Source organism: Eschrichtius robustus, chromosome 1, assembly GCF_028021215.1.
Source record: "Eschrichtius robustus isolate mEscRob2 chromosome 1, mEscRob2.pri, whole genome shotgun sequence".
In the NCBI taxonomy this organism is placed as follows: Eukaryota; Metazoa; Chordata; class Mammalia; order Artiodactyla; family Eschrichtiidae; genus Eschrichtius; species Eschrichtius robustus.
The window spans coordinates 144,083,610-144,105,490 of NC_090824.1; the positions used below are offsets into that span (position 1 = coordinate 144,083,610).

Below are 21,881 nucleotides of genomic sequence, written 5' to 3' on the forward strand. Positions count from 1 at the left end.
AGTTATTCGGTAGTGTCACTGTGGCAGTGGAGAATTTCCAGGATGCATGGGGTGGGATCAGCATCAGCGAAGGAGACAGGCTTGTGGTCTGTCTTCCCTGGTGTTCAGTGTTCCCGTATTCTGAAGACGTTTGTGGTTTCCAGTAGGGTCGTGTCGCCCTGTGGGCTGGAGGAGGGCACATAGGACGAGGCTTTCAAGGGTTTGAGAGTTTCCTTAGGGGTCAAGGCCGTGAACATTCAAGATGGGAGCTGCCTGAGACGTGGCTGGGCATGTGGAGTAGTCTCCGCCGTGGGAATCCGACATGGGTCATGGTGGCTGAGGCCCACCACTTCCTGTGGTGGGCATTCCCACGGGTCAATGGAAAGTGATTAGGCCTAGTTGGCGAGAAGTGGCACGTGGGCCCACGTTCGTTAGCCCCTTGAGTGGTTTCAGGCCTCATCTTGGCAGTAGACAGCTGCCGGTCGGTGTCGGCCAGACCATGGGAGTTCCCTTGCTTCCGGAAGTGCTGCGAGTGACCCCAAATGCCCATGAGATACACTGGTAGCTGACAGAGTCTCGAGGTGCACGTAGATGTCACAGCCAAGGCCCGGAGGCAGGTCTCGTCCAGGCTGTGTGTTTTTGTCAGAAGGCGTGGTTTTGGGAGAGCGGGAGTCCATGGACTATTTCAACAGCCCCTGGGGGTCAAAGTGTGCCTGCGGCCTCTTGAAGCTAACAGGGGTCTTTCTCCTTTCAGTTGGGGGTCTAACCAGGGTGCTGTGTATAAACTATTTCTTTTATTGTTGGACTCCTCTTCACAGGGCCATAGGGACACACAGAGACCAAGACGCGTATTCAGCGGCACACAGAGAAACCCACAAGCACGTCCGCATGCGCAGTCACAGTCACACATGCCCAAACGCGTGAACACACACATACAGCCTCTCACACGCCGGCCAACGTATGTGCCTAACTTCCTGCAGTCGTACTATCAGACAGGCAGTCAATTCTCGGTAAGGGATAGAGGTCCTTGGGAAGCAGTTTCAGAGCTCGAGGCCAGGTAAATGTTTGTATGGATCATGTCCTCTGAGGACACCGGCCCACTTATGAAGCCTCGGTGATTTCTGTCCACTTCTCAGGTGCAGGTGCTGGGGAAGGCTGGCCGTCGGCACAAAGAAGAAGACCTTCGTGTGCTCTGATGACTGGACGTGCTAAGAAGAACTGGAAAAAGTGAGGCGGGCCCATGTCCCCGAGCATGGTCGTGGATAACTCAGGATGGTAGGTATTCAAGCACCCCAAATGTGCCATTAGGTATTAGGTTTTCCTCAGACGGGCCCAATGGCTTCAAGAGTGGATTGATTGTTCCTCTTGCTGAGTGACCTGAGGGCTGTGGATTCTCCAGGCTTTTGAGGTAGCCCAGGCTCATGGCTCCTGTACAGAGCCCCGCGCACACCCCGGTTGTGTTCTGCAGCGTCCCAGCATGTGCTTGGATCGATGATGACACCCTTGCATGCATTTCTTGGAAAATCTGAACCAAATGAGTGAGAACACTCTACCGTCTCCTCATCAAAACTGAGGTTCAGCACGTTTCCTCTCTCAGGGGGAGAGGACAGTTAGGAATGAGGGCCAGCGTCCCCCGCCGACATGCGTGCAAACACCACCAAGGGCTCCAGGATTGGAGGGGCTCCTGTCTGAGGGTTGACCGTGTCTGCACATAAGCTGTGTTATCTGTGAATCCAGGGTCCCTGCTGAATGGCTGTTGAGGGAATGCGAGGGGGCAGGCTCTCCTGCTGGTCTTAAGAGTCGGAGTGTGTGCTGGTCTAGGCCCAGTTAGCTTGCAGTTGGGAGGTGAGTTTTGGCCAGGATCACGCATCGTGCATGCCATTTTGGGGGTTGATTCTGGAAGCCAAAATGAGCAAGCGTCCGTGGTTGGTGCCTTGAACCTCAGGCCAGGCCTGTGGATCTCCCTGTTCTTGCGTTTTTCACGGTGAGGTTCTCGAGTGCCTAGTGAGGCTGGAGCAATGGGCGGGGGTGAGCTCGGTTGGGCATCGGAGGAAAGCGGCTGAAGGATTAGGCCTCGCTGCTGCCCTTGTTTGCTTCTCTACTTTAACTCCCGGCACAGTGTTGATGCCAAGCGGGTCATCGTGGAGTGGGGACAGGAACGAGTGCTGAATTTAAACCTGCGTGGATCACTGATGGCCCGCACAGGAAGGTAAGGGAAGATGTGGACATGTCCTTTGTGATGTCGTGGAATAGGCTATCATAATTGGGTTGCAGGTGCTGGCCTCGGCTTCCCAAGGATGTGTCATGTTCGTGATTGGCTGGCATCAGCTGCCTATGGAGAGAATGGCTTTGGCAGTTCAGGTGGATGAGGTGAGGTAGGTAACTGTGTAGATTTGGAATCCCATTGCCAGAGGAAAGACACCCAAAGGGTGTCTTGCGAGACGTAAAGAAGATTGACATGGTGACGCGTCTGTGCTGGCCTCCTTGGAGGATGTTTAGTTATGCGAACATCCCCTTTGGCCTCCTTGTTCCCTTGTTTGGGAATGTGCAAAGCGAAAGTGCTTCTCCCGGGGGGGGCATGACTCGGCTTGCGAACAGCCATAGGTTTATCTGGAGCAGTCCATTGGGGGGACAGAGGTGGGGGCACTGTTGCGACACCAGGCGAACTGTCGTGGACAGCCACTGTGCCCTTTCAAGGTTCCAGGTCCCCTCGTGTGGCAAAGGTTTTCCGTTGGAAGTCTGTCTGTGGTCCTCGGGGACAGTGCCTTTGATCACTGTGAGTTCCTCGGTTGTGTTGCTGTGGCAGTGGAGAATTGCCAGGATGCATGGGGTGGGGTGGGCATCATCAAAGCAGACAGGCTTGCGGTGTGTCTTCCCTGCTGTTCAGTGTCTCCGTGTTCGCATGATGTGTGTGGCTTCAAGTAGAGTCGAGTCGCCCTGCAGGCAGGAGGAGGGCACTTAGGACCAGGCTGTGTAGCGTTTGAGTGTTTCCTCAGTGGTCAGGGCTGCGAACCCTACCAGTTGGAAGCTTGCCTCTACGTGGCCGGGAAGGTGGCCTAATTTCCGCTGTGGGGTTCCAACCTGTGTCATGGTTGCTGAAGCCCAACACTTCCCATTGAGGGCTTCCCACGGGGTCATGGAAAGTGATTTGGTCTAGTTGGCGAGATGAGGCACTTGGGCCGAAGTCCATTAACGCCTTGAGAAGTGCCAGGCTGCATCGTGCTTTTTGGCAACTGCAGGTCAGTGTCAGCCCGCCCATGGGAGGTTACCTTGCTTCCGGGAGCACTGGGAGAGACCCCAAGGGCACATCAGATGTGCTGGTAGGTGGCAGGATCTCCAGGTCCACATAGGTGTGACACCCACGGCCGGGAGGGAGGTCTCGTCCAGTCTTTGTGCTTTGGTCAGAAGGCGTGGCTGTGGGAGAGCGGGAGTCTGTGGCCTATTTCGACAGCCTTGGGGTCAAAGTTCGCATGCGGCCTCATGAAGCTGACAGGGGTCTTTCTCCTTTCAGTTGGGGTCCAACCAGGGTGCTGTGTATAAACTATGACGTTTACTGTTAGAGGCGTCTGCAGAGGGCCACAGGGACACCCAGAGACCAAGACGCGTATTTAGCGGCACACACAGGAATCCACAAACGCATCCTCGTGCAGAGTCACAGTCACACACGCCCACACGTGTGAATACACAAATACAGCGTCTCACACACCGAGCAACGTACGTGCGTAACTTCCTTCAGTCGTGCTGTGAGACACACAATCAGTTTTCGGTAAGGGATAGTGGTACTTGGGAAGGAGGTTCCAGGCTCACGCCCAGATTATGTGTTCACAAAAATCATGTTCTCTGAGGACCCTGGTGCAATTTAGAATCCAGCGTGATTTCTGTCCACTTCTCAGGTGCAGTTGCAGCGTAAGGCTGGCTGTTGGCAGAGAAGAAGACCTTCGCATTGTCTGATGTCTGGATGTGCTAAGGAGAACTGGAAAAAGAGGGGCTGGTGCATGTTGCCGAGCATGGCTGTGGATATCTAAGGACGGTAGGCATTCACCCATACTAAGATGTGCCATTGGATATTAGGATTTCCACAGATGGACCCAATGGTTGCAAGAGTGGATTGATTGTTGGTCCTGCTGAGTGGCCTGAGGACTGTGGATTCCCCAGGCAGTTGGAGTATTTCCAGGTCATGGCTCCTCTGCAGAGACCCACGGCCTTCCCTTTTGTGTTCTGCAGCGTCCCAGCATGTGTTTGGATCGATGATGACACCCTTATATGCATTCCTTGGAAAATCTGAACAAAATGAGTGAGAACGCTCTACCGTCTCCTCATCGAAACTGAGGTCCAGCACGTTTCCTCTCTCGGGAGTACGGGACAGTTAGGAGTGAGGGCCAACGTCCCCTGCTGACAGGCATGCAAACACCACTAAGGGCTCCAGCATTGGAGGGGCTCCTGTCTGAGGGTCGACCATGTCTGCCCATAAGCTGGGTCATCTATGAATCCCCGGTCCCTGCTAAAAGGCTGTTGAGGGAATGCAAGAGGGCAGGCTTTCCTGCTAGTCTTCAGGGTCGGAGTGTGTTCTGGTATAGACCCAGTAAGATTGCAGCTTGGAGAGGTGATTTTTGGACAGGATCACGCTTTGTGCATGCCGCTTCCGAGGTTGATTATGGAAGCCAAAATGAGCAAGCTTCCGTGGTTGGAGCCTGGAGCCTCAGGCCAGGCCTGTGGCCCTCTCTGTTGTTGTGTTTCACGCAGTGAGGTTCTTGACTGCCCGGTGTGGCTGGAGCAGTGGGGGGGCGTGGGCGGGAGTTGGGCGATGGCGGAAGGGGGCTGAAGGTTTAGGCCTCAGTGCTGCCCCTGTCAGCTCCTCTGCTGAAGTTGCCGGCACATTGTTGGCGCTAAGTGGATGTTCGTGGAGTGGGGTGTGGGTCGAGTGAAGCATTTCAGTCTGGGTGGTGGCTGCTGGCCTGGAGAGAAAGGTAAGGTATCATGAGGAAAGGTCCTGTGTGATGTTGTAGGATGGGCTGTCATCATTGGGTTGCAGGCGCTGGCCTCGGCTTCCCAAGAATGTGTCTTGTTCGTGATGGGCTGGCATAAGCTGCCTATGGAGCGGATGGCTTTGGCAGTTCAAGTGGGTGAGTTGAGGTAGGTAACTCGTGTAGATTTGCAATCCTGTTGCCCGAGGAATGACACCCAAAGGGTGTCTTGCGGGAAGTAGGGAAGATCGACATGCTGAGGCGTCTGTGCCGGCCTCCTTGGAGGTAGTTGAGTTATGCGAACATCCCCTTTGGCCGCTTTGTTCCCTTGTTTGGCAATGTGTAAAGCGAAAGTGTTTCTCCCGTGGGGGAATGACGCGACCGGCCAGTGTAGCACGCAGGCCTTTCGAACAGCCAGAGGTTTATCTGGAGCAGTCCATTGGTGGGGCAGAGATGGGGGACCCATTGCCATGCCTGCTGTGCTGCCGTGGCCAGACACTGTTCCCTTTCAGGTTTCCAAGTCCCCTCGCATGGCAGAGGTCTTCCGTTGAATGTCTGTCTGTGGTCCTCGGGGACCATGCCTTTGATCACTGTGAGTTATTCGGTAGTGTCACTGTGGCAGTGGAGAATTTCCAGGATGCATGGGGTGGGATCAGCATCAGCGAAGGAGACAGGCTTGTGGTCTGTCTTCCCTGGTGTTCAGTGTTCCCGTATTCTGAAGACGTTTGTGGTTTCCAGTAGGGTCGTGTCGCCCTGTGGGCTGGAGGAGGGCACGTAGGACGAGGCTTTCAAGGGTTTGAGAGTTTCCTTAGGGGTCAGGGCCGTGAACATTCAAGATGGGAGCTGCCTGAGACGTGGCTGGGCATGTGGAGTAGTCTCCGCCGTGGGGATCCGACATGGGTCATGGTGGCTGAGGCCCACCACTTCCTGTGGTGGGCATTCCCACGGGTCAATGGAAAGTGATTAGGCCTAGTTGGCGAGAAGTGGCACGTGGGCCCACGTTCGTTAGCCCCTTGAGTGGTTTCAGGCTGCATCTTGGCAGTAGACAGCTGCCGGTCGGTGTCGGCCCGACCATGGGAGTTCCCTTGCTTCCGGAAGTGCTGAGAGTGACCCCAAATGCCCATGAGATATACTGGTAGCTGACAGAGTCTCGAGGTGCACGTAGATGTCACAGCCAAGGCCCGGAGGCAGGTCTCGTCCAGGCTGTGTGTTTTTGTCAGAAGGCGTGGCTGTGGGAGAGCGGGAGTCCAAGGACTATTTCAACAGCCCCTGGGCGTCAAAGTGTGCCTGTGGCCTCTTGAAGCTGACAGGTGTCTTTCTCATTTCAGTTGGGGGTCTAACCAGGGTGCTGTGTATAAACTATTTCTTTTATTGTTGGACTCCTCTTCACAGGGCCATAGGGACACACAGAGACCAAGACGCGTATTCAGCGGCACACAGAGAAACCCACAAGCACGTCCGCATGCGCAGTCACAGTCACACATGCCCAAACGCGTGAACACACACATACAGCCTCTCACACACCGGCCAACGTATGTGCCTAACTTCCTGCAGTCGTACTATCAGACAGGCAGTCAATTCTCGGTAAGGGATAGAGGTCCTTGGGAAGCAGTTTCAGAGCTCGAGGCCAGGTAAATGTTTGTATGGATCATGTCCTCTGAGGACACCGGCCCACTTATGAAGCCTCGGTGATTTCTGTCCACTTCTCAGGTGCAGGTGCTGGGGAAGGCTGGCCGTCGGCACAAAGAAGAAGACCTTCGTGTGCTCTGATGACTGGACGTGCTAAGAAGAACTGGAAAAAGTGAGGCGGGCCCATGTCCCCGAGCATGGTCGTGGATAACTCAGGATGGTAGGTATTCAAGCACCCCAAATGTGCCATTAGGTATTAGGTTTTCCTCAGACGGGCCCAATGGCTTCAAGAGTGGATTGATTGTTCCTCTTGCTGAGTGACCTGAGGGCTGTGGATTCTCCAGGCTTTTGAGGTAGCCCAGGCTCATGGCTCCTGTACAGAGCCCCGCGCTCACCCCGGTTGTGTTCTGCAGCGTCCCAGCATGTGCTTGGATCGATGATGACACCCTTGCATGCATTTCTTGGAAAATCTGAACCAAATGAGTGAGAACACTCTACCGTCTCCTCATCAAAACTGAGGTTCAGCACGTTTCCTCTCTCAGGGGGAGAGGACAGTTAGGAATGAGGGCCAGCGTCCCCCGCCGACATGCGTGCAAACACCACCAAGGGCTCCAGGATTGGAGGGGCTCCTGTCTGAGGGTTGACCGTGTCTGCACATAAGCTGTGTTATCTGTGAATCCAGGGTCCCTGCTGAATGGCTGTTGAGGGAATGCGAGGGGGCAGGCTCTCCTGCTGGTCTTAAGAGTCGGAGTGTGTGCTGGTCTAGGCCCAGTTAGCTTGCAGTTGGGAGGTGAGTTTTGGCCAGGATCACGCATCGTGCATGCCATTTTGGGGGTTGATTCTGGAAGCCAAAATGAGCAAGCGTCCGTGGTTGGTGCCTTGAACCTCAGGCCAGGCCTGTGGATCTCCCTGTTCTTGCGTTTTTCACGGTGAGGTTCTCGAGTGCCTAGTGAGGCTGGAGCAATGGGCGGGGGTGAGCTCGGTTGGGCATCGGAGGAAAGCGGCTGAAGGATTAGGCCTCGCTGCTGCCCTTGTTTGCTTCTCTACTTTAACTCCCGGCACAGTGTTGATGCCAAGCGGGTCATCGTGGAGTGGGGACAGGAACGAGTGCTGAATTTAAACCTGCGTGGATCACTGATGGCCCGCACAGGAAGGTAAGGGAAGATGTGGACATGTCCTTTGTGATGTCGTGGAATAGGCTATCATAATTGGGTTGCAGGTGCTGGCCTCGGCTTCCCAAGGATGTGTCATGTTCGTGATTGGCTGGCATCAGCTGCCTATGGAGGGGATGGCTTTGGCAGTTCAGGTGGATGAGGTGAGGTAGGTAACTGTGTAGATTTGGAATCCCATTGCCAGAGGAAAGACACCCAAAGGGTGTCTTGCGAGACGTAAAGAAGATTGACATGGTGACGCGTCTGTGCTGGCCTCCTTGGAGGATGTTTAGTTATGCGAACATCCCCTTTGGCCTCCTTGTTCCCTTGTTTGGGAATGTGCAAAGCGAAAGTGCTTCTCCCGGGGGGGCATGACTCGGCTTGCGAACAGCCATAGGTTTATCTGGAGCAGTCCATTGGGGGGACAGAGGTGGGGGCACTGTTGCGACACCAGGCGAACTGTCGTGGACAGCCACTGTGCCCTTTCAAGGTTCCAGGTCCCCTCGTGTGTCAAAGGTTTTCCGTTGGAAGTCTGTCTGTGGTCCTCGGGGACAGTGCCTTTGATCACTGTGAGTTCCTCGGTTGTGTTGCTGTGGCAGTGGAGAATTGCCAGGATGCATGGGGTGGGGTGGGCATCATCAAAGCAGACAGGCTTGCGGTGTGTCTTCCCTGCTGTTCAGTGTCTCCGTGTTCGCATGATGTGTGTGGCTTCAAGTAGAGTCGAGTCGCCCTGCAGGCAGGAGGAGGGCACTTAGGACCAGGCTGTGTAGCGTTTGAGTGTTTCCTCAGTGGTCAGGGCTGCGAACCCTACCAGTTGGAAGCTTGCCTCTACGTGGCCGGGAAGGTGGCCTAATTTCCGCTGTGGGGTTCCAACCTGTGTCATGGTTGCTGAAGCCCAACACTTCCCATTGAGGGCTTCCCACGGGGTCATGGAAAGTGATTTGGTCTAGTTGGCGAGATGAGGCACTTGGGCCGAAGTCCATTAACGCCTTGAGAAGTGCCAGGCTGCATCGTGCTTTTTGGCAACTGCAGGTCAGTGTCAGCCCGCCCATGGGAGGTTACCTTGCTTCCGGGAGCACTGGGAGAGACCCCAAGGGCACATCAGATGTGCTGGTAGGTGGCAGGATCTCCAGGTCCACATAGGTGTGACACCCACGGCCGGGAGGGAGGTCTCGTCCAGTCTTTGTGCTTTGGTCAGAAGGCGTGGCTGTGGGAGAGCGGGAGTCTGTGGCCTATTTCGACAGCCTTGGGGTCAAAGTTCGCATGCGGCCTCATGAAGCTGACAGGGGTCTTTCTCCTTTCAGTTGGGGTCCAACCAGGGTGCTGTGTATAAACTATGACGTTTACTGTTAGAGGCGTCTGCAGAGGGCCACAGGGACACCCAGAGACCAAGACGCGTATTTAGCGGCACACACAGGAATCCACAAACGCATCCTCGTGCAGAGTCACAGTCACACACGCCCACACGTGTGAATACACAAATACAGCGTCTCACACACCGAGCAACGTACGTGCGTAACTTCCTTCAGTCGTGCTGTGAGACACACAATCAGTTTTCGGTAAGGGATAGTGGTACTTGGGAAGGAGGTTCCAGGCTCACGCCCAGATTATGTGTTCACAAAAATCATGTTCTCTGAGGACCCTGGTGCAATTTAGAAACCTGCGTGATTTCTGTCCACTTCTCAGGTGCAGTTGCAGCGTAAGGCTGGCTGTTGGCAGAGAAGAAGACCTTCGCATTGTCTGATGTCTGGATGTGCTAAGGAGAACTGGAAAAAGAGGGGCTGGTGCATGTTGCCGAGCATGGCTGTGGATATCTAAGGACGGTAGGCATTCACCCATACTAAGATGTGCCATTGGATATTAGGATTTCCACAGATGGACCCAATGGTTGCAAGAGTGGATTGATTGTTGGTCCTGCTGAGTGGCCTGAGGACTGTGGATTCCCCAGGCAGTTGGAGTATTTCCAGGTCATGGCTCCTCTGCAGAGACCCACGGCCTTCCCTTTTGTGTTCTGCAGCGTCCCAGCATGTGTTTGGATCGATGATGACACCCTTATATGCATTCCTTGGAAAATCTGAACAAAATGAGTGAGAACGCTCTACCGTCTCCTCATCGAAACTGAGGTCCAGCACGTTTCCTCTCTCGGGAGTACGGGACAGTTAGGAGTGAGGGCCAACGTCCCCTGCTGACAGGCATGCAAACACCACTAAGGGCTCCAGCATTGGAGGGGCTCCTGTCTGAGGGTCGACCATGTCTGCCCATAAGCTGGGTCATCTATGAATCCCCGGTCCCTGCTAAAAGGCTGTTGAGGGAATGCAAGAGGGCAGGCTTTCCTGCTAGTCTTCAGGGTCGGAGTGTGTTCTGGTATAGACCCAGTAAGATTGCAGCTTGGAGAGGTGATTTTTGGACAGGATCACGCTTTGTGCATGCCGCTTCCGAGGTTGATTATGGAAGCCAAAATGAGCAAGCTTCCGTGGTTGGAGCCTGGAGCCTCAGGCCAGGCCTGTGGCCCTCTCTGTTGTTGTGTTTCACGCAGTGAGGTTCTTGACTGCCCGGTGTGGCTGGAGCAGTGGGGGGGCGTGGGCGGGAGTTGGGCGATGGCGGAAGGGGGCTGAAGGTTTAGGCCTCAGTGCTGCCCCTGTCAGCTCCTCTGCTGAAGTTGCCGGCACACTGTTGGCGCTAAGTGGATGTTCGTGGAGTGGGGTGTGGGTCGAGTGAAGCATTTCAGTCTGGGTGGTGGCTGCTGGCCTGGAGAGAAAGGTAAGGTATCATGAGGAAAGGTCCTGTGTGATGTTGTAGGATGGGCTGTCATCATTGGGTTGCAGGCGCTGGCCTCGGCTTCCCAAGAATGTGTCTTGTTCGTGATGGGCTGGCATAAGCTGCCTATGGAGCGGATGGCTTTGGCAGTTCAAGTGGGTGAGTTGAGGTAGGTAACTCGTGTAGATTTGCAATCCTGTTGCCCGAGGAATGACACCCAAAGGGTGTCTTGCGGGAAGTAGGGAAGATCGACATGCTGAGGCGTCTGTGCCGGCCTCCTTGGAGGTAGTTGAGTTATGCGAACATCCCCTTTGGCCGCTTTGTTCCCTTGTTTGGCAATGTGTAAAGCGAAAATGTTTCTCCCGTGGGGGAATGACGCGACCGGCCAGTGTAGCACGCAGGCCTTTCGAACAGCCAGAGGTTTATCTGGAGCAGTCCATTGGTGGGGCAGAGATGGGGGCCCCATTGCCATGCCTGCTGTGCTGCCGTGGCCAGACACTGTTCCCTTTCAGGTTTCCAAGTCCCCTCGCATGGCAGAGGTCTTCCGTTGAATGTCTGTCTGTGGTCCTCGGGGACCATGCCTTTGATCACTGTGAGTTATTCGGTAGTGTCACTGTGGCAGTGGAGAATTTCCAGGATGCATGGGGTGGGATCAGCATCAGCGAAGGAGACAGGCTTGTGGTCTGTCTTCCCTGGTGTTCAGTGTTCCCGTATTCTGAAGACGTTTGTGGTTTCCAGTAGGGTCGTGTCGCCCTGTGGGCTGGAGGAGGGCACGTAGGACGAGGCTTTCAAGGGTTTGAGAGTTTCCTTAGGGGTCAGGGCCGTGAACATTCAAGATGGGAGCTGCCTGAGACGTGGCTGGGCATGTGGAGTAGTCTCCGCCGTGGGGATCCGACATGGGTCATGGTGGCTGAGGCCCACCACTTCCTGTGGTGGGCATTCCCACGGGTCAATGGAAAGTGATTAGGCCTAGTTGGCGAGAAGTGGCACGTGGGCCCACGTTCGTTAGCCCCTTGAGTGGTTTCAGGCTGCATCTTGGCAGTAGACAGCTGCCGGTCGGTGTCGGCCCGACCATGGGAGTTCCCTTGCTTCCGGAAGTGCTGCGAGTGACCCCAAATGCCCATGAGATATACTGGTAGCTGACAGAGTCTCGAGGTGCACGTAGATGTCACAGCCAAGGCCCGGAGGCAGGTCTCGTCCAGGCTGTGTGTTTTTGTCAGAAGGCGTGGCTGTGGGAGAGCGGGAGTCCAAGGACTATTTCAACAGCCCCTGGGCGTCAAAGTGTGCCTGTGGCCTCTTGAAGCTGACAGGTGTCTTTCTCATTTCAGTTGGGGGTCTAACCAGGGTGCTGTGTATAAACTATTTCTTTTATTGTTGGACTCCTCTTCACAGGGCCATAGGGACACACAGAGACCAAGACGCGTATTCAGCGGCACACAGAGAAACCCACAAGCACGTCCGCATGCGCAGTCACAGTCACACATGCCCAAACGCGTGAACACACACATACAGCCTCTCACACACCGGCCAACGTATGTGCCTAACTTCCTGCAGTCGTACTATCAGACAGGCAGTCAATTCTCGGTAAGGGATAGAGGTCCTTGGGAAGCAGTTTCAGAGCTCGAGGCCAGGTAAATGTTTGTATGGATCATGTCCTCTGAGGACACCGGCCCACTTATGAAGCCTCGGTGATTTCTGTCCACTTCTCAGGTGCAGGTGCTGGGGAAGGCTGGCCGTCGGCACAAAGAAGAAGACCTTCGTGTGCTCTGATGACTGGACGTGCTAAGAAGAACTGGAAAAAGTGAGGCGGGCCCATGTCCCCGAGCATGGTCGTGGATAACTCAGGATGGTAGGTATTCAAGCACCCCAAATGTGCCATTAGGTATTAGGTTTTCCTCAGACGGGCCCAATGGCTTCAAGAGTGGATTGATTGTTCCTCTTGCTGAGTGACCTGAGGGCTGTGGATTCTCCAGGCTTTTGAGGTAGCCCAGGCTCATGGCTCCTGTACAGAGCCCCGCGCTCACCCCGGTTGTGTTCTGCAGCGTCCCAGCATGTGCTTGGATCGATGATGACACCCTTGCATGCATTTCTTGGAAAATCTGAACCAAATGAGTGAGAACACTCTACCGTCTCCTCATCAAAACTGAGGTTCAGCACGTTTCCTCTCTCAGGGGGAGAGGACAGTTAGGAATGAGGGCCAGCGTCCCCCGCCGACATGCATGCAAACACCACCAAGGGCTCCAGGATTGGAGGGGCTCCTGTATGAGGGTTGACCGTGTCTGCACATAAGCTGTGTTATCTGTGAATCCAGGGTCCCTGCTGAATGGCTGTTGAGGGAATGCGAGGGGGCAGGCTCTCCTGCTGGTCTTAAGAGTCGGAGTGTGTGCTGGTCTAGGCCCAGTTAGCTTGCAGTTGGGAGGTGAGTTTTGGCCAGGATCACGCATCGTGCATGCCATTTTGGGGGTTGATTCTGGAAGCCAAAATGCGCAAGCGTCCGTGGTTGGTGCCTTGAACCTCAGGCCAGGCCTGTGGATCTCCCTGTTCTTGCGTTTTTCACGGTGAGGTTCTCGAGTGCCTAGTGAGGCTGGAGCAATGGGCGGGGGTGAGCTCGTTTGGGCATCGGAGGAAAGCGGCTGAAGGATTAGGCCTCGCTGCTGCCCTTGTTTGCTTCTCTACTTTAACTCCCGGCACAGTGTTGATGCCAAGTGGGTCATCGTGGAGTGGGGACAGGAACGAGTGCTGAATTTAAACCTGCGTGGATCACTGATGGCCCGCACAGGAAGGTAAGGGAAGATGTGGACATGTCCTTTGTGATGTCGTGGAATAGGCTATCATAATTGGGTTGCAGGTGCTGGCCTCGGCTTCCCAAGGATGTGTCATGTTCGTGATTGGCTGGCATCAGCTGCCTATGGAGGGGATGGCTTTGGCAGTTCAGATGGATGAGGTGAGGTAGGTAACTGTGTAGATTTGGAATCCCATTGCCAGAGGAAAGACACCCAAAGGGTGTCTTGCGAGACGTAAAGAAGATTGACATGGTGACGCGTCTGTGCTGGCCTCCTTGGAGGATGTTTAGTTATGCGAACATCCCCTTTGGCCGCCTTGTTCCCTTGTTTGGGAATGTGCAAAGCGAAAGTGCTTCTCCTGGGGTGGCATGACTCGGCTTGCGAACAGCCATAGTTTTATCTGGAGCAGTCCATTGGGGGGACAGAGGTGGGGGCACTGTTGCGCCACCAGGCGAACTGTCGTGGATAGCCACTGTGCCCTTTCAAGGTTCCAGGTCCCCTCGTGTGGCAAAGGTTTTCCGTTGAAAGTCTGTCTGTGGTCCTCGGGGACAGTGCCTTTGGTCACTGTGAGTTCCTCGGTTGTGTCGCTGTGGCAGTGGAGAATTGCCAGGATGCATGGGGTGGGGTGGGCATCATCAAAGCAGACAGGCTTGCGGTGTGTCTTCCCTGCTGTTCAGTGTCTCCGTGTTCGCATGATGTCTGTGGCTTCAAGTAGAGTCGAGTCGCCCTGCAGGCAGGAGGAGGGCACTTAGGACGAGGCTGTGTAGCGTTTGAGTGTTTCCTCAGTGGTCAGGGCCGCGAACCCTACCAGTTGGAAGCTTGCCTCTACGTGGCCGGGAAGGTGGCCTAATTTCCGCTGTGGGGTTCCAACCTGTGTCATGGTTGCTGAAGCCCAACACTTCCCATTGAGGGCTTCCCACGGGGTCATGGAAAGTGATTTGGTCTAGTTGGCGAGATGAGGCACTTGGGCCGAAGTCCATTAACGCCTTGAGAAGTGCCAGGCTGCATCGTGCTTTTTGGCAACTGCAGGTCAGTGTCAGCCCGCCCATGGGAGGTTACCTTGCTTCCGGGAGCACTGGGAGTGACCCCAAGGGCACATCAGATGTGCTGGTAGGTGGCAGGATCTCCAGGTCCACATAGGTGTGACACCCACGGCCGGGAGGGAGGTCTCGTCCAGTCTTTGTGCTTTGGTCAGAAGGCGTGGCTGTGGGAGAGCGGGAGTCTGTGGCCTATTTCGACAGCCTTGGGGTCAAAGTTCGCATGCGGCCTCATGAAGCTGACAGGGGTCTTTCTCCTTTCAGTTGGGGTCCAACCAGGGTGCTGTGTATAAACTATGACGTTTACTGTTAGAGGCGTCTGCAGAGGGCCACAGGGACACCCAGAGACCAAGACGCGTATTTAGCGGCACACACAGGAATCCACAAACGCATCCTCGTGCAGAGTCACAGTCACACACGCCCACACGTGTGAATACACAAATACAGCGTCTCACACACCGAGCAACGTACGTGCGTAACTTCCTTAAGTCGTGCTGTGAGACACACAATCAGTTTTCGGTAAGGGATAGTGGTACTTGGGAAGGAGGTTTCAGGCTCACGCCCAGATTATGTGTTCACAAAAATCATGTTCTCTGAGGACCCTGGTGCAATTTAGAAACCTGCGTGATTTCTGTCCACTTCTCAGGTGCAGTTGCAGCGTAAGGCTGGCTGTTGGCAGAGAAGAAGACCTTCGCATTGTCTGATGTCTGGATGTGCTAAGGAGAACTGGAAAAAGAGGGGCTGGTGCATGTTGCCGAGCATGGCTGTGGATATCTAAGGACGGTAGGCATTCACCCATACTAAGATGTGCCATTGGATATTAGGATTTCCACAGATAGACCCAATATTTGCAAGAGTGGATTGATTCTTTTTCCTGCTGAGTGGCCTGAGGACTGTGGATTCCCCAGGCAGTTGGAGTATTTCCAGGTCATGGCTCCTCTGCAGAGAGCCACGGCCTTCCCTTTTGTGTTCTGCAGCGTCCCAGCATGTGTTTGGATCGATGATGACACCCTTATATGCATTCCTTGGAAAATCTGAACAAAATGAGTGAGAACGCTCTACCGTCTCCTCATCGAAACTGAGGTCCAGCACGTTTCCTCTCTCGGGAGTACGGGACAGTTAGGAGTGAGGGCCAACGTCCCCTGCTGACAGGCATGCAAACACCACTAAGGGCTCCAGCATTGGAGGGGCTCCTGTCTGAGGGTCGACCATGTCTGCCCATAAGCTGGGTCATCTATGAATCCCCGGTCCCTGCTAAAAGGCCGTTGAGGGAATGCAAGAGGGCAGGCTTTCCTGCTAGTCTTCAGGGTCGGAGTGTGTTCTGGTATAGACCCAGTAAGATTGCAGCTTGGAGAGGTGATTTTTGGACAGGATCACGCTTTGTGCATGCCGCTTCCGAGGTTGATTATGGAAGCCAAAATGAGCAAGCTTCCGTGGTTGGAGCCTGGAGCCTCAGGCCAGGCCTGTGGCCCTCTCTGTTGTTGTGTTTCACGCAGTGAGGTTCTTGACTGCCCGGTGTGGCTGGAGCAGTGAGCGGGCGTGGGCGGGAGTTGGGCGATGGCGGAAGGGGGCTGAAGGTTTAGGCCTCAGTGCTGCCCCTGTCAGCTCCTCTGCTGAAGTTGCCGGCACACTGTTGGCGCTAAGTGGATGTTCGTGGAGTGGGGTGTGGGTCGAGTGAAGCATTTCAGTCTGGGTGGTGGCTGCTGGCCTGGAGAGAAAGGTAAGGTATCATGAGGAAGGGTCCTGTGTGATGTTGTAGGATGGGCTGTCATCATTGGGTTGCAGGCGCTGGCCTCGGCTTCCCAAGAATGTGTCTTGTTCGTGATGGGCTGGCATAAGCTGCCTATGGAGGGGATGGCTTTGGCAGTTCAAGTGGGTGAGTTGAGGTAGGTAACTCGTGTAGAGTTGCAATCCCGTTGCCCGAGGAATGACACCCAAAGGGTGTCTTGCGGGAAGTAGGGAAGATCGACATGCTGAGGCGTCTGTGCCGGCCTCCTTGGAGGTAGTTGAGTTATGCGAACATCCCCTTTGGCCGCTTTGTTCCCTTGTTTGGCAATGTGTAAAGCGAAAGTGTTTCTCCCGTGGGGGAATGACGCGACCGGCCAGTGTAGCACGCAGGCCTTTCGAACAGCCAGAGGTTTATCTGGAGCAGTCCATTGGTGGGGCAGAGATGGGGGCCCCATTGCCATGCCTGCTGTGCTGCCGTGGCCAGACACTGTTCCCTTTCAGGTTTCCAAGTCCCCTCGCATGGCAGAGGTCTTCCGTTGAATGTCTGTCTGTGGTCCTCGGGGACCATGCCTTTGATCACTGTGAGTTATTCGGTAGTGTCACTGTGGCAGTGGAGAATTTCCAGGATGCATGGGGTGGGATCAGCATCAGCGAAGGAGACAGGCTTGTGGTCTGTCTTCCCTGGTGTTCAGTGTTCCCGTATTCTGAAGACGTTTGTGGTTTCCAGTAGGGTCGTGTCGCCCTGTGGGCTGGAGGAGGGCACGTAGGACGAGGCTTTCAAGGGTTTGAGAGTTTCCTTAGGGGTCAGGGCCGTGAACATTCAAGATGGGAGCTGCCTGAGACGTGGCTGGGCATGTGGAGTAGTCTCCGCCGTGGGGATCCGACATGGGTCATGGTGGCTGAGGCCCACCACTTCCTGTGGTGGGCATTCCCACGGGTCAATGGAAAGTGATTAGGCCTAGTTGGCGAGAAGTGGCACGTGGGCCCACGTTCGTTAGCCCCTTGAGTGGTTTCAGGCTGCATCTTGGCAGTAAACAGCTGCCGGTCGGTGTCGGCCCGACCATGGGAGTTCCCTTGCTTCCGGAAGTGCTGCGAGTGACCCTAAATGCCCATGAGATATACTGGTAGCTGACAGAGTCTCGAGGTGCACGTAGATGTCACAGCCAAGGCCCGGAGGCAGGTCTCGTCCAGGCTGTGTGTTTTTGTCAGAAGGCGTGGCTGTGGGAGAGCGGGAGTCCAAGGACTATTTCAACAGCCCCTGGGGGTCAAAGTGTGCCTGTGGCCTCTTGAAGCTGACAGGGGTCTTTCTCCCTTCAGTTGGGGGTCTAACCAGGGTGCTGTGTATAAACTATTTCTTTTATTGTTGGACTCCTCTTCACAGGGCCATAGGGACACACAGAGACCAAGACGCGTATTCAGCGGCACACAGAGAAACCCACAAGCACGTCCGCATGCGCAGTCACAGTCACACATGCCCAAACGCGTGAACACACACATACAGCCTCTCACACACCGGCCAACGTATGTGCCTAACTTCCTGCAGTCGTACTATCAGACAGGCAGTCAATTCTCGGTAAGGGATAGAGGTCCTTGGGAAGCAGTTTCAGAGCTCGAGGCCAGGTAAATGTTTGTATGGATCATGTCCTCTGAGGACACCGGCCCACTTATGAAGCCTCGGTGATTTCTGTCCACTTCTCAGGTGCAGGTGCTGGGGAAGGCTGGCCGTCGGCACAAAGAAGAAGACCTTCGTGTGCTCTGATGACTGGACGTGCTAAGAAGAACTGGAAAAAGTGAGGAGGGCCCATGTCCCCGAGCATGGTCGTGGATAACTCAGGATGGTAGGTATTCAAGCACCCCAAATGTGCCATTAGGTATTAGGTTTTCCTCAGACGGGCCCAATGGCTTCAAGAGTGGATTGATTGTTCCTCTTGCTGAGTGACCTGAGGGCTGTGGATTCTCCAGGCTTTTGAGGTAGCCCAGGCTCATGGCTCCTGTACAGAGCCCCGCGCACACCCCGGTTGTGTTCTGCAGCGTCCCAGCATGTGCTTGGATCGATGATGACACCCTTGCATGCATTTCTTGGAAAATCTGAACCAAATGAGTGAGAACACTCTACCGTCTCCTCATCGAAACTGAGGTTCAGCACGTTTCCTCCCTCAGGGGGAGAGGACAGTTAGGAATGAGGGCCAGCGTCCCCCGCCGACATGCATGCAATCACCACCAAGGGCTCCAGGATTGGAGGGGCTCCTGTCTGAGTGTTGACCTTGTCTGCACATAAGCTGTGTTATCTGTGAATCCCGGGTCCCTGCTGAATGGCTGATGAGGGAATGCGAGGGGGCAGGCTCTCCTGCTGGTCTTAAGAGTCGGAGTGTGTGCTGGTCTAGGCCCAGTTAGCTTGCAGTTGGGAGGTGAGTTTTGGCCAGGATCACGCATCGTGCATGCCATTTTGGGGGTTGATTCTAGAAGCCAAAATGAGCAAGCGTCCGTGGTTGGTGCCTTGAACATCAGGCCAGGCCTGTGGATCTCCCTGTTCTTGCGTTTTTCACGGTGAGGTTCTCGAGTGCCTAGTGAGGCTGGAGCAATGGGCGGGGGTGAGCTCGGTTGGGCATCGGAGGAAAGCGGCTGAAGGATTAGGCCTCGCTGCTGCCCTTGTTTGCTTCTCTACTTTAACTCCCGGCACAGTGTTGATGCCAAGCGGGTCATCGTGGAGTGGGGACAGGAACGAGTGCTGAATTTAAACCTGCGTGGATCACTGATGGCCCGCACAGGAAGGTAAGGGAAGATGTGGACATGTCCTTTGTGATGTCGTGGAATAGGCTATCATAATTGGGTTGCAGGTGCTGGCCTCGGCTTCCCAAGGATGTGTCATGTTCGTGATTGGCTGGCATCAGCTGCCTATGGAGGGGATGGCTTTGGCAGTTCAGGTGGATGAGGTGAGGTAGGTAACTGTGTAGATTTGGAATCCCATTGCCAGAGGAAAGACACCCAAAGGGTGTCTTGCGAGACGTAAAGAAGATTGACATGGTGACGCGTCTGTGCTGGCCTCCTTGGAGGATGTTTAGTTATGCGAACATCCCCTTTGGCCGCCTTGTTCCCTTGTTTGGGAATGTGCAAAGCGAAAGTGCTTCTCCCGGGGTGGCATGACTCGGCTTGCGAACAGCCATAGTTTTATCTGGAGCAGTCCATTGGGGGGACAGAGGTGGGGGCACTGTTGCGACACCAGGCAAACTGTCGTGGACAGCCACTGTGCCCTTTCAAGGTTCCAGGTCCCCTCGTGTGGCAAAGGTTTTCCGTTGAAAGTCTGTCTGTGGCCCTCGGGGACAGTGCCTTTGGTCACTGTGAGTTCCTCGGTTGTGTCGCTGTGGCAGTGGAGAATTGCCAGGATGCATGGGGTGGGGTGGGCATCATCAAAGCAGACAGGCTTGCGGTGTGTCTTCCCTGCTGTTCAGTGTCTCCGTGTTCGCATGATGTCTGTGGCTTCAAGTAGAGTCGAGTCGCCCTGCAGGCAGGAGGAGGGCACTTAGGACGAGGCTGTGTAGCTTTTGAGTGTTTCCTCAGTGGTCAGGGCCGCGAACCCTACCAGTTGGAAGCTTGCCTATACGTGACCGGGAAGGTGGCCTAATTTCCGCTGTGGGGTTCCAACCTGTGTCATGGTTGCTGAAGCCCAACACTTCCCATTGAGGGCTTTCCACGGGGTCATGGAAAGTGATTTGGTCTAGTTGGCGAGATGAGGCACTTGGGCCAAAGTCCATTAACGCCTTGAGAAGTGCCAGGCTGCATCGTGCTTTTTGGCAACTGCAGGTCAGTGTCAGCCCGCCCATGGGAGGTTACCTTGCTTCCGGGAGCACTGGGAGTGACCTCAAGGGCACATCAGATGTGCTGGTAGGTGGCAGGATCTCCAGGTCCACATAGGTGTGACACCCACGGCCGGGAGGGAGGTCTCGTCCAGTCTTTGTGCTTTGGTCAGAAGGCGTGGCTGTGGGAGAGCGGGAGTCTGTGGCCTATTTCGACAGCCTTGGGGTCAAAGTTCGCATGCGGCCTCATGAAGCTGACAGGGGTCTTTCTCCTTTCAGTTGGGGTCCAACCAGGGTGCTGTGTATAAACTATGACGTTTACTGTTAGAGGCGTCTGCAGAGGGCCACAGGGACACCCAGAGACCAAGACGCGTATTTAGCGGCACACACAGGAATCCACAAATGCATCCTCGTGCAGAGTCACAGTCACACACGCCCACACGTGTGAATACACAAATACAGCGTCTCACACACCGAGCAACGTACGTGCGTAACTTCCTTCAGTCGTGCTGTGAGACACACAATCAGTTTTCGGTAAGGGATAGTGGTACTTGGGAAGGAGGTTCCAGGCTCACGCCCAGATTATGTGTTCACAAAAATCATGTTCTCTGAGGACCCTGGTGCAATTTAGAAACCTGCGTGATTTCTGTCCACTTCTCAGGTGCAGTTGCAGCGTAAGGCTGGCTGTTGGCAGAGAAGAAGACCTTCGCATTGTCTGATGTCTGGATGTGCTAAGGAGAACTGGAAAAAGAGGGGCTGGTGCATGTTGCCGAGCATGGCTGTGGATATCTAAGGACGGTAGGCGTTCACCCATACTAAGATGTGCCATTGGATATTAGGATTTCCACAGATGGACCCAATGGTTGCAAGAGTGGATTGATTGTTGGTCCTGCTGAGTGGCCTGAGGACTGTGGATTCCCCAGGCAGTTGGAGTATTTCCAGGTCATGGCTCCTCTGCAGAGACCCACGTCCTTCCCTTTTGTGTTCTGCAGCGTCCCAGCATGTGTTTGGATCGATGATGACACCCTTATATGCATTCCTTGGAAAATCTGAACAAAATGAGTGAGAACGCTCTACCGTCTCCTCATCGAAACTGAGGTCCAGCACGTTTCCTCTCTCGGGAGTACGGGACAGTTAGGAGTGAGGGCCAACGTCCCCTGCTGACAGGCATGCAAACACCACTAAGGGCTCCAGCATTGGAGGGGCTCCTGTCTGAGGGTCGACCATGTCTGCCCATAAGCTGGGTCATCTATGAATACCCGGTCCCTGCTAAAAGGCCGTTGAGGGAATGCAAGAGGGCAGGCTTTCCTGCTAGTCTTCAGGGTCGGAGTGTGTTCTGGTATAGACCCAGTAAGATTGCAGCTTGGAGAGGTGATTTTTGGACAGGATCACGCTTTGTGCATGCCGCTTCCGAGGTTGATTATGGAAGCCAAAATGAGCAAGCTTCCGTGGTTGGAGCCTGGAGCCTCAGGCCAGGCCTGTGGCCCTCTCTGTTGTTGTGTTTCACGCAGTGAGGTTCTTGACTGCCCGGTGTGGCTGGAGCAGTGGGCGGGCGTGGGCGGGAGTTGGGCGATGGCGGAAGGGGGCTGAAGGTTTAGGCCTCAGTGCTGCCCCTGTCAGCTCCTCTGCTGAAGTTGCCGGCACACTGTTGGCGCTAAGTGGATGTTCGTGGAGTGGGGTGTGGGTCGAGTGAAGCATTTCAGTCTGGGTGGTGGCTGCTGGCCTGGAGAGAAAGGTAAGGTATCATGAGGAAAGGTCCTGTGTGATGTTGTAGGATGGGCTGTCATCATTGGGTTGCAGGCGCTGGCCTCGGCTTCCCAAGAATGTGTCTTGTTCGTGATGGGCTGGCATAAGCTGCCTATGGAGCGGATGGCTTTGGCAGTTCAAGTGGGTGAGTTGAGGTAGGTAACTCGTGTAGAGTTGCAATCCCGTTGCCCGAGGAATGACACCCAAAGGGTGTCTTGCGGGAAGTAGGGAAGATCGACATGCTGAGGCGTCTGTGCCGGCCTCCTTGGAGGTAGTTGAGTTATGCGAACATCCCCTTTGGCCGCTTTGTTCC

The 21,881-nt window shown here is 54.8% G+C and overlaps 8 non-coding genes across 8 annotated transcripts; all 8 read left to right on the plus strand.

The window, feature by feature from the left end:
* The first annotated feature begins 1,464 nt into the window (after window positions 1-1,464).
* On the plus strand, window positions 1,465-1,557 carry LOC137750042 (small nucleolar RNA SNORD116). Its single transcript, XR_011070352.1, has one exon. It is a non-coding gene; the product is annotated as a small nucleolar RNA SNORD116 (small nucleolar RNA).
* A 2,663-nt stretch (window positions 1,558-4,220) lies between these two features.
* On the plus strand, window positions 4,221-4,313 carry LOC137753457 (small nucleolar RNA SNORD116). Its single transcript, XR_011071486.1, has one exon. It is a non-coding gene; the product is annotated as a small nucleolar RNA SNORD116 (small nucleolar RNA).
* A 2,689-nt stretch (window positions 4,314-7,002) lies between these two features.
* On the plus strand, window positions 7,003-7,095 carry LOC137750045 (small nucleolar RNA SNORD116). Its single transcript, XR_011070353.1, has one exon. It is a non-coding gene; the product is annotated as a small nucleolar RNA SNORD116 (small nucleolar RNA).
* A 2,662-nt stretch (window positions 7,096-9,757) lies between these two features.
* On the plus strand, window positions 9,758-9,850 carry LOC137753462 (small nucleolar RNA SNORD116). Its single transcript, XR_011071487.1, has one exon. It is a non-coding gene; the product is annotated as a small nucleolar RNA SNORD116 (small nucleolar RNA).
* A 2,689-nt stretch (window positions 9,851-12,539) lies between these two features.
* On the plus strand, window positions 12,540-12,632 carry LOC137750049 (small nucleolar RNA SNORD116). Its single transcript, XR_011070354.1, has one exon. It is a non-coding gene; the product is annotated as a small nucleolar RNA SNORD116 (small nucleolar RNA).
* Window positions 12,633-15,294: 2,662 nt separating this feature from the next.
* On the plus strand, window positions 15,295-15,387 carry LOC137753468 (small nucleolar RNA SNORD116). The gene has a single exon (XR_011071488.1). It is a non-coding gene; the product is annotated as a small nucleolar RNA SNORD116 (small nucleolar RNA).
* Window positions 15,388-18,076: 2,689 nt separating this feature from the next.
* Window positions 18,077-18,169, plus strand: LOC137778807 (small nucleolar RNA SNORD116). The gene has a single exon (XR_011077011.1). It is a non-coding gene; the product is annotated as a small nucleolar RNA SNORD116 (small nucleolar RNA).
* A 2,662-nt stretch (window positions 18,170-20,831) lies between these two features.
* LOC137753470 (small nucleolar RNA SNORD116) lies at window positions 20,832-20,924 on the plus strand. Its single transcript, XR_011071489.1, has one exon. It is a non-coding gene; the product is annotated as a small nucleolar RNA SNORD116 (small nucleolar RNA).
* The last annotated feature ends 957 nt before the right edge of the window (window positions 20,925-21,881 follow it).